This window comes from Cupressus sempervirens, chromosome 6 (assembly GCF_028749045.1).
Source record: "Cupressus sempervirens isolate cs-2001-9-10 chromosome 6, ASM2874904v1, whole genome shotgun sequence".
Classification (NCBI taxonomy): Eukaryota; Viridiplantae; Streptophyta; class Pinopsida; order Cupressales; family Cupressaceae; genus Cupressus; species Cupressus sempervirens.
This window is the reverse complement of record NC_143123.1, coordinates 183,177,267-183,189,530: the sequence shown is the minus strand read 5'-3', so window position 1 is coordinate 183,189,530 and position 12,264 is coordinate 183,177,267.

Below are 12,264 nucleotides of genomic sequence, written 5' to 3'. Positions count from 1 at the left end.
TCCCCTTAGAAAAATATTTGTGGATCACCTCAATAATTCACTAGAAAATATGGGAGTTAATGTGTTCCTAGACATATAAAAGATACAAAGGGGGAGTAAATAAGTCAACTCATCAATCAATGAATTAGGAGTAGTTCCATCCACATTCATTTCTATAATAAATTTGTAGAGTCCTATTGGTGTTTGGATGAGCTACCCCACCTGTGTAAATCAAATGGTATAATTATATACCCTTATCAAAATAAATTACTTTTTTGGTTCTTCGGGAGGATGATTTTCCTTGAATAATTCTTGTAAATAAGGATTCTTAGAAATGAGATCTAAATTTATTGATATTTACTCTTGTTATAAAAAGTCTTGGAATGCTTTGAATAGGAGAATGTTCAGTGATTATTAGAATTTAATAAATAAATGTGTCAAATATGGTTGCATTATATTGGAATTTCTTCAATATGACAATCAATTGGGAATTTTTATAAAATCTCAATAGTGGAACATAGTTAGGTTTAATTCAATTTTGATTGTTAAACAACTTTTGTTTAATTAACAATGATAAGATGTTGTTATTCCATTCACATTTGACATAGAAACTTTGAAAAGAAATGTTATAAAAATCATTTGTCAAATATTGGAAAACAAATCAAAGTTATAGAGGGGGAGAGAGAGAAAAAGAGGGAGAAGCTAGAGAGAGATAGAGAGTGGTACATGAGGAGATAGAAATAATGACAGCTAAAAAGATAGAGGAGGAAAGAGAAGAAAAGATCAAAAAATGAGAAGGAAGAGAGATAAATATATGTGTGTGTGTGTGTGTATATATATGGTGATATGGATTAATAGAGAGATCCAAAGATAAGGATATATGTATATTTACACACACACACACACACACACACACACACACACACGCACACACACACACACACACACATATATATAGAGAGAGAAAACATAGATAACTATATATATACAAATAGATATGAAGGGGAGAGATAGAGAGTGGAAGATGAAAATATGGGAGATAGATGGAGGAGGAAGGAATAGATATATGGATTTATGTGAAAGAAAAAGAAAAAGAAATATCACCATTTAAATAAGGGAGATATTTTAGAGTTAGAGAGGAACAAAGAAATAATATGTAGAGACATAGGTAGAGGGAGATATGGTGGGAGAAATGCAAAGATGTAGAGATTAAAATACATATATGAAAGGGGGTCATGGAGCGAGATGGATGACTAGAGAGAGGAATTATTTTTATTAAATCGAGGGGGAGGAGAAAGATATAGATAGAGATGAATATAGAGTGAGAGGATGAGAGAGAAATTGATAGACCGAGAGAGAGAGAGAGAGAGAGAGAGAGAGAGAGAGAGAGAGAGAGAGAGAGAGAGAGAGAGAGGACTAAGAGGTCAATATAGAAATAAATCTAGGGAGAGATAGAGAGGAAGATACATAAAGAGATATAGGATGTAAGATGGACTAGTATAGAGATAAAAGGATATAGAGAGGATTACTAGGAGAGATTGAAAATGAGACAAATACATAGTTGACCTTGAATACATCTATGACATACCTATTACACACTAAGGTGTGATTTCTAGTTATATGAAATACAAGGACAAGTGATGACCATGACACACTATTCACTATATAATTTTTTCTTGCTCACTAATTTTACTAATAACAAATGATGCTTTCAATCACATTTTAATTGTAGGTAGTTTAGATTCAATTTTATATCTTTATAAAATTGAAGGTCCAAGTTATTTCTAATGACTATTACTTATTGTCATAGTGACTTTCCAATAACCATTCACTTAAATAATTTCACATAGATCAATAATGGGTCATATGGGATTCTAATATCCCTTTCAAGAAGTTGTAGGACCCCTTATGACTCCTTTCAACATATTACAACCATCAAGTGTGACCCTTTGGGACACACTTGATGGATCTAATATTATTCTTTCACTAGATCTAGATTTCAACCCTTTTGTGCATTTGCAAGCTTAATCATGAGCCTAAAGGATTGGCCAAAAGAAAATTTCACGATTGTTATCAATCAGTTAAAAAATATTTAGTTGAGGAGAAAATATTACAACAATCAAGAAGAAAACTGGCTATGAAGAATCTAGTTATGAATATTGTTAAGAATGAAAGTATTATTGAATTACTCAGGATTAAGAGAGAAAGACCACCTAGTTAATGGGAAAGATTCAGAAGAGCCTCTTAAGCCCATGATAAAAGTTACAGATAAGGACCTGAAGAGCTAGGAAGGGGAAAGAAACAAAGGAAAGAAGTAACATGATGTGAACTTGTGAGATGATCTAATGATGAATACTCACCATCTACTAGTAGCTCAAGTAGTGACAAAAGGTCTTCAATGCACATGTACTCAAATTTTAAGGGATCTTATGGGATCTTAAGGATCTTAAGGGGTCATAATGCCCCTTTTAACACACTAATACTCCTCATTACCCCTTTTGACACATTATAGCCAACAAGTGTGCTTAAAGGGGTCTTAGGACCCCTCAAAGCACACTCGATTGTTCTAATGTGTCTCAAGGTGATGTAGTACTGCTTTGCTACAACTGACAAATGTATGCTCTGATACCACTGATGATGGGCCACACCACCCGTACCAACTCACAACCAAAAAATGCAATAATATGGAGACAAGAGAGATGACAAAATGCTTCATAAAAATTCCATTAATACTTGAAATTCATTAGAAGAGATTACATTTGAAGAGCTTACAATTCCAAAACTTCTATTTCTCAAACTTCCATTAGAAGAGCTTCCATTTCTCCAACTTGATTACAAATGATAATAAGCCTTGCTTAAATAGGCACTTCTAACCCAAGACATTACAAACACAAGCAATGTGGGATAAAAGGTAAATACAACTACCTTTAAATAATTATTAAATTCCCACCCAAATACAACTAAGCACCCAACAAATATTAAATACATGATTTTAGGATCTTTCCACAAACTTCTAAATTGCCACCTATACACCTTGATTAATGGAATGACAACTATTTTTATTATTTTTCTTTTTACACCACCTATGCGCCTCGAAAATAGAAATCTCCTTTTCCTTTCTTTTCTCTTTTTTATTTTTTTATTATTTCTCCTCTAATTTTTGTCACTTTCTCTCTCCTCCACAAATTTTTTTTTTTTTTTTTCCTCTTTTTTTTTTTTTTTTTTTTCTAATAATTTAATTTTCTCATGCAAGATGCTCCTGCATCACACTCCCTTGGTAGATAGAAAAGTGTGTCCCACACTTTGATGCCAAAAGAAAGATATACAACCATCCTCATTTTCACCACAAGATTCCACCTCAATAGGGATAAGAAAACCAACATGCAAATCTTCCACATTTTTTTTTTGCTGATGCATGATGCTCCTGCATCCGACTCCCATGGTAGGAAAAATTTTGTGAGTATGGAGTCACAAAATGAAGTAGCCATTGTTGACATAATTTTTTTCCTCTTCCTCCAACACATAGCTGGAACAAGTATCCAATGCCGATATATTTCCTTCTTTCTTCTTTTCCAACACCTAGTCGGAACAACTGTTTGCTGCTGAAAATACTCCTTCGCAATGAACTCTATCCAAGTATAACTCTCATCCTCATCCAATCTTGTTGAATTAATCACACCTGTAATAAACCCAGCAACACCATACCAATCTTCCTTTGCATACCACACATGACTAACAAGATCCTCATGCAAACGATCATCAATATCTTTTAAACTCATATCAAAGACAACATCCCATGATTCATAAGAATTTACCTGTTTGACATCTTCATTTTTGCTTGCCTCTTTTATGTCGTCAACAATGCACGTAACTACTCCACCTGCTTGATCTCCAACGAAGGCACTATATTCTTCCTCCATTGTTGCAATCTTCAAATCATCTTGCTCTATTTCAGGTTCATAAATCTTGTCATCTTCATGCTCTTCCTCTTGTCTTTCATCTTCTTCAACTTTAGGTTCGCAAATGATTTTCTCTTCATCCACTTGCTCTTCCACTGGATCATCTTTCTTTTCCACATCCAAAGAATTATCAACATCTCTTTTCTGGTGACATGCTCTTCGTTTCCGCAACTCAGCTTCTAATTCATTCACTTGCTTCTGCAAATCAACTAGCAATGATTGTTGATTTCTTGCTCTAAATTTCTCAAGTCGAGGAATCCTTAGAATCCATCCAATCACAAAAGTCATATTCTTCTTTCTCTTCTCCATAATCAAGTCTTTAGAAGAAAGATCTCATGCAACACAAGAACCTTGTGCAAACTGCCTCACAGTCGGTAATCTATCTACACAATCAAGAACTTTTTGACAAACTTCACCCAACTCAAGGTCCTGGTGCAAACTGCCTCACATTCGGCGATCTATCCGCACACTCAGGAACTCCTGCTCTGATACCACTGATGTAGTACTGCTTTGCTACAACTGACAAATGTATGCTCTGATACCACTGATGATGGGCCACACCACCCGTACCAACTCACAACCAAAAAATGCAATAATATGGAGACAAGAGAGATGACAAAATGCTTCATAAAAATTCCATTAATACTTGAAATTCATTAGAAGAGATTACATTTGAAGAGCTCACAATTCCAAAACTTCTATTTCTCAAACTTCCATTAGAAGAGCTTCCATTTCTCCAACTTGATTACAAATGATAATAAGCCTTGCTTAAATAGGCACTTCTAACCCAAGACATTACAAACACAAGCAATGTGGGATAAAAGGTAAATACAACTACCTTTAAATAATTATTAAATTCCCACCCAAATACAACTAAGCACCCAACAAATATTAAATACATGATTTTAGGATCTTTCCACAAACTTCTAAATTGCCACCTATACACCTTGATTAATGGAATGACAACTATTTTTATTATTTTTTTTTTACGCCACCTATGCGCCTCGAAAATAGAAATCAAGTGTGCCCTAAGGGGAATGTGTCCCAAGGGGTCATAAGGCATCCTAAGGGGTCAATACAATATAGATGACATGCACTTGCATGAGGTTTTAATTGATTACAAGTGTCATCATAAAGATGTTTTAATAAACTAGTAGCTTCTTTTCTTAAGGAACATTTGAGTTATCTACTTGTGGCATATTTGAGAACTGATAGTCTTCATTTAAACTCAAGTCTATTGAAGCATTTATATTTTTCAATGCAGGAGATACCCTCATTGGATCTACAATAACTTTATATCTAGAAAGAGATAGGAATTATAGTGGTAAGGAAGGAGAGAGTGAAAATGGAGGTAGGGGTACAAGGGGGGAGAGAGGGAGGGGGGAGCAAGAGGGGGGCCTAATAAAAAGTAAAGTTATAATTTGGATATCAAGGATCGCCCTACTCATAAATCAAGAAGGAAAACATTTCTCCTTAGAAGTAAGCATAAGATGTCAATAAAAGAATGTTAGACCATGTAAAGGAACATAATCTTAGATATCTCACCTCAATTGATGTCACTAATTCTGAAGATCTTTCCTTGCTAGACCTCCTTGTCCTTTTATAGTACATACATGAAAAGATAAATCTAAAGTTTTGTGATGAGATTTGTGAATACCTTAAAGAAGCATGTGTAGTGAAGCACAACTTAACCTAATCTTATAAAAAGATATAGGAGGGATGAAAAAAAATAAAGTATTCATGTTGTCAAAAACCATATCAAACCCAAATTAATTCAAAATTTTTGTTTGTATCAACTTGATACCTCTCTCCATCTTTGTGAGTCTATTCTTCTTCATTCTCTTACCAGTCTAAAAAAAATTGTGAATTAGGATCCAATGGTTGTCCATAAGCTTCTTGAGAAATCCTAAAGAAATATTTATTTCATAGAAATAATGGTATTTAGAGCCAATTGACACTACGACAAAACTTCATACCTCATTAACATGCATGTAGTCATAACTATATACTTTAACCCAATACAAATATATAGAGCTCATGTACAATGTGAGAAAATGATTGCAACTTATGAAATAAGTGTACCACATATGATGATGGTTGCATTTCCATGCCCTCCAAATTTGGTGGTGATGGCATAGCCATACCTCTATCCATCTCTACTAGTATGCTCTTGTTCTTGTTCTTTTTCATGCTCTTGACTTTGAAGAATTTGGAGAATTAGGATTCAATGGTTGTACAGAAGATATCTAAGAAATTCAAAAGAACCATTTACTTCACGTAAATGACAATATTTACAACAAAGTAACACTAATGACAAAACTACATACCCCATTAAGATGTAGAGTCATAAATACATACTTAAACCCAAATACTTATACAAGCATTTGTTGCAATGGAAACAAGCTCATGTATACAAGTGAGAAAAAATTGTAACATATGGAGTTAAGTGTACCATATGTAGAAGTTGATGAAAGTCAACTTCACAACTTGCCAAGATCACCTACATGCAAATAACTTGTTGAAGGGAAACCAAAGAAGGAAGGGTGGACCTTGGAGAAACTAAATGGACTAAGAGAGAGAAATATTGCAACAATGATAAAATAAAATTGTTGTACAATATTGCTTGAAAAGATATGAAATTACAATAGGAGAGCACAAATATAAAGGCCTCTAGGAAGCTTGTAGAACAAGCTAGAAGGTTCTAGGAGATAAGGTTGACAACTAAGCATACATCCACAAAAGGTGGGATATCCTTGATCAAGGTGAGAGGATAAGTATGACTTAAATAGGAACAAACTCTCATGTTGTCAACAACTCCTAGAATACAACTAATAACTAAATGCATTAACCTAAGTAAACTTAATTAAAAGCGTAAATAATAATTATTTACTCTAACATCCCCCTTAAGTGCAACTTAGGGGAATGCACTTAAGCTTACAAAAAGCTAAAATGAAATGCAAAATGGGTCTCGACAACTAGGCCATGTTAGGTACCCATGTACAATGCAAAAAAATGCAACCTCTGAAAATGGGGAAAGAGAGAAAACCACATGGGAAAAACCCTCCCCCAAAAAGAGGTAAGAAAACCTAGTGAAGGATTGAAGAAGCCTCCAACTAGAGGAATGTCTCATAAAATAGGAACAAGAGAAGATCATGAAGAGCATCACTAAAGCACGAAGAAGCTATAAAATCTATCAGAAAGAAACTGTTAATCTAAAGATCCTCCATAGAAATAGAAGGCACAAACCGAGAGTGTTTATATGGTAGATGATCCATCTCACTGAAATGCATAGGTAGCCATCCATTGCAATCACCTAGTATATAGGATCATTTTTCTAAATACTTAGCTCAAACTATCAAACCATCAAACCAAGGAAGCATTAGAAACAATAGAATAACCCCCTCTTAATGCAGATGGGTTGAGATGATAGGCAACTTGTAATGCCCCGCCAAGGGATCCAAAGAATATCACTAAGTTTGCCAAACAATTTTTTTTTAAAACATGAAAGATAAACCATTCACAACTTACGCATAGTAACGGAAGCAATAGCAACAATTCAAATGAAAGTAAACATAACATAACAGGCTACATTCTTTAAAGATCCCTTAACGTTAAATCACATCTAATCATAACTATTCATCTAACATCACATCCTTATGAAATAACAATGATACATCCAATGTTCTTAAACAATATTACAAGTGTCCTTTTGAAATTATATTTTAGTTTAGCTCAATCATCCACTATACAAGTTACAAGGTATGAGAGGCTTAAAAGAATAAACATCCATATAAATAAAGTACATCAATATCCAATATTAATCCATGATGCAATTAAAGTAAATAAAACCACATGTCATAAATGATACATCATCACAAAAGATATAAACATCCATCATAAAAGTTAACCATACAACACAAACATAAATAACTAAGTGCATGGTTCCTCCCAACTATAAATAGCATCATTAGACCATCGTGGATCCTAGCCATCCCTCCGTGCATAACATTCCAAAGCACCAAAGAGATCATCGGTATTATCATAGTAGGAATGTCACTCCTAAAAACATCCTACTAACATGCAAAGTAAAACATAAGATAACACCATCTAACATATGCAAATCATCAATGTAAGAAACATACCAGTAAATACATCCATCATAAGAGATAACCATAAATCATAAACATAAATAACTAAGTACATGATTCCTCCCAACTGTTAATAGCATCATTAGACCATCATGGATCCTAGCCATCCCTCCATGCGTAACATTCCAAAGCACCGAAGAGATCATCGGTATTAATATAGTAGGAATGTCACTCCTAAAACATCCTACTAACAAAGTAAAGCATAAGATAAAATCATCTAACATATGCAAATCATCAATATAAGAAACATACCAATAAATACATCCATCATAAGGTATATCATCTATCATAATAATGAAGATAAATACCAACCAAGAATACTCCAGCCACGGTGTCTCAGACGGATGTCAAATGATAAAAGTGATAAAATACTACCACTCGATCGTGTGGCACCTAAGTGGTCCACTCCCACTGTGCTAAGGAGATAATCTCAAGTCCCAAACAAGCTATCCAAAACACATAGCATAATTACTCTCCAAGTCCAAGAATCCTAAAAGTATACTAACTCAAAGGTTCCAATCACACAAAATTGACATCTAATTTCCAGAAGCACACAATGACATGTAGGAAACCTACTCTGCAAGCGAGAAAGTGTCATCACATTTATCATGCACAAGTTACCTTGGCAGTTAGCTAAACTCCACGGGTCCATACTGATCTCATGCGGCCACTAGTATCCTCTCATACTGACGAGGCATACATGAAATGCAAGGTCACAACCATGTATTCTCACTACTCCCATCCTAGCCTGTACAAGCGCTCAAGGCATGGGCAAGAACCAAAACAATTATCTTTTTAGGTTCATTTAATTTCCATTTAGTGTGTAAATGTTATCACTTATTAACTAAACTTATAATGAGTTACCCTAGCAGCCACTTAGGGCCCCAGCCCCCATTGCAAGCCACTTCCCAACACTACAAGTAGATTACCTACCCTAAGCTCATGGATTCATAAATCACCATAGTCCTGTACAAGCGATTGTAAAAAAAATTCAAAAGATAATCCATAAAAAGAATCATCAAATATCCATGATAAAAGCATCAAATATCCACAATAAGAATCATCAAATCTCCAAGACAAGAATCATCAAATCTCCATGAGCATTTGGAAAAGCATCCATAGAAAATCATGACCACAATAGTTCTCTATTGGCAACTGAAGACATCACTGATAATCATAAGTATCAATTGGTTCTCAATAACTAAAATATATCTCAAAATAAATCACCATATCCATTGGTTCTCAACAAGCAACCAAGAATATCTCAAAATCATACTGATCGAAGACTCCAAAATGGTTGAGTCAAACATGTCACAACATGACATCATCAATAAATAAATTAACATTTTAGTCCCATCATGGTGACTAGAAAGTAATCCAAGGATAATTGATCGATGACTCAAAAAAATGATTAGCTCAAGTGTTTCATACACATACATCTTAGCTTCACACATGAAGATTGATGATCAATAACAATCAATAATTACAAATATTTCATAGAGCATACGATCACATTACCATGGTTGGACTTATAAAGATCGAGACCAAATAAAATCAACATGCCATCACATCTCATAACCCCCGAGCCTCTGGTAACAACCTAGGACTAGTCAACACTAGTTAATCCAAAAACCCAAAACAAGAAGCATATAGAATATACGATGCAAACACATATTCTGGTTTTGCTAACATCAAGTGTAGGGGCTTCCAGTTTTTCTATTTGCAAGTATACTTCAAGTGTATATGATTTATCATTTGACCTACACGTCAACCCGTTTGTTTCCCGATAGCATTATCCTTCTATTATTAAGAATTACATTCTAAGAATAACTTAAGGATAGATATTTACTCCTTAAACTGATCATCTTTGATCTTTAATTAAATTGTTCTCTTTATTTGACCAAGATCTATATTCTTATTGATTAACTCTTCTTTAATGTTACTTCAACTTTTCAACATAATCAAGGATTATTATTCGTTTAAGTTATAAGAATGCCAGTTACTAGTCTTCAAATAAGAAGATTATAACTTTATTAAAATGATCAATTAACATAGGTACACCATCCATGACCTGTTACATTCTAATAGTTTTCAATTAGAAACTTAATTAAGTATTACTAAAGTTTGATTCTTTTAATTTAATCGTTATCATCATTGACAACCATATAATATCTAAAGTCATAATTCAAGTCATAAGACTTATCAACTTCGATATAGATAATCTACAATCTTGTTAAAAGAATATATCAAATAAATCTCTATTACATAACTTAATTATTAATTAAATCTAATTAACTCTAGTTAGTTGTTTTAATTAATAATTGCACAACCATACCATCAACTCAATAAATATTAGTTGACTAATAACTAAAAGTCATCCATACACAAATATTCATGTTCATAGTTCAATAATAATAACTTGCTAATATTTAATGACAAGCAATATTGGAAATCTTATTAATAGATCAAATTCATCATTCTTTTAATGAATACTAATATTTCCTTGATAAAATAATTAAAACTCTATTATCAATTAAATCTAATTAATTCTATGATTAAATTAACTAGTAGCTATGTCAATAATTACATGATTATTAGCTTATAATAGTTTTGTTCATTAAGAGTCAGCTATTTATCATTTCATCAATGTTCAAATTATTACTTTACTAATAAAAAATTATAACAAATCCTCAATATTAATATCTCAACTAAATACCTCCTATGTTGGTTGATAAATAGATTAATTATACTTTTTCTACTATTAACTAATCTTAATTAAATTAGATTAGTTAATAAATCATATAAAATTAATGCATATTAATAAGATTCTAATAAGAAAATATTGCAATAATATCTTTAATTCATTCCATGCTTTGATATATTATTTTTGTAAAGTTTAAGCATAAAGAACTCTTGGTTATGGGAAATGGAGAAATATCTGTCTTTGAAATAAACAGTCCCAGTATAAGGGTCATATCTCCCAAATAAACCATTGGATCGGGCTGAAATTGAAATATGTTGGAGAGGGCTAAGTTGCATCATTTCTGACCAGAGCAATCGAATAAATTTGATTATGATAAAGAGTTATGAATGACTGAGTTTTGGTCTATCCAAGGGGCAGCGATAGAACAATTTGTGATGGATTAAGAATTTTCTCTTAAAATAATTGTTCTCTAAATTTAACCATAAAAGGGTTTGTTCATACGCATTTAAAAATATAATTGATAGAAAGATTACATCTAATCATTTGAATTTTCACCATAAAATTTTTATTTCAATTCCAAATCTTGTCTTTCTAATTTAATATAAATTCGAACCCAAACCCGATTCATATCTAATTATTTCTCCTTAATTGGATCTAGGATTTTTCTATTGTTTTCTTCTCAACCAAATAAAATATCTAGATTCCAATTCCAGTTATAGATTCAATCATGAAATATATTAAGACACATATAACAGACACAATGAAGACAGAAAGAGAAAGAGTGCAAAGGAAATATGCGAATATCACGAGTGCACTTGGACACTGATGCTAATTTGTCATGCCTCAGAAGTCCACAAAAAAAATCCTTTCCTTCATCATCATTCACAATTCCTCCAAGATCCAAGCCAACCAAATCCCTCAAGTGACTAGAAGTGCTAGAAGAAGCCTAGAAGCATGTAAAAACATATGAGCATATGAGCTTCTCCAATGCATGTAAGCTTTGAAGCTTCCATTTTAGCTTGAAGCTTGTAGCTTCCATTAAGCTTTCATTTAAGCTTGTCCAAACACACTAGGAGAGCCTCTATTTAAAAGCCTCTAAGATACATCTAGAGTGTCTCTAGAAACAACTAGAAGATAAGCATGACAACCAAGCATGAGTCTTCTCCAACCTTCTAGATGAGTCTTAAGGTTGTAGACACCATGTGCTCAAATAAAATGCTAACTTCTAAGTGGAGACAACTAGTGCATTCTTAGAGTGCAAACTTCTGTGTTGTCTATATGACAACTCTCGAGAATTTTCCAACTCTTATGTGAGCAAATATTAAAATAATGCACAATAATTAATGTAATATTTACTTTTACTCTTTTCAATTTTAATTTATTTATTTATTAAATCTCATGCACTAACTTTAATAATTCCACTTTTCAATCTTAATATATTTATATTTTAAGCACATGAAATCTAGAATCTTTT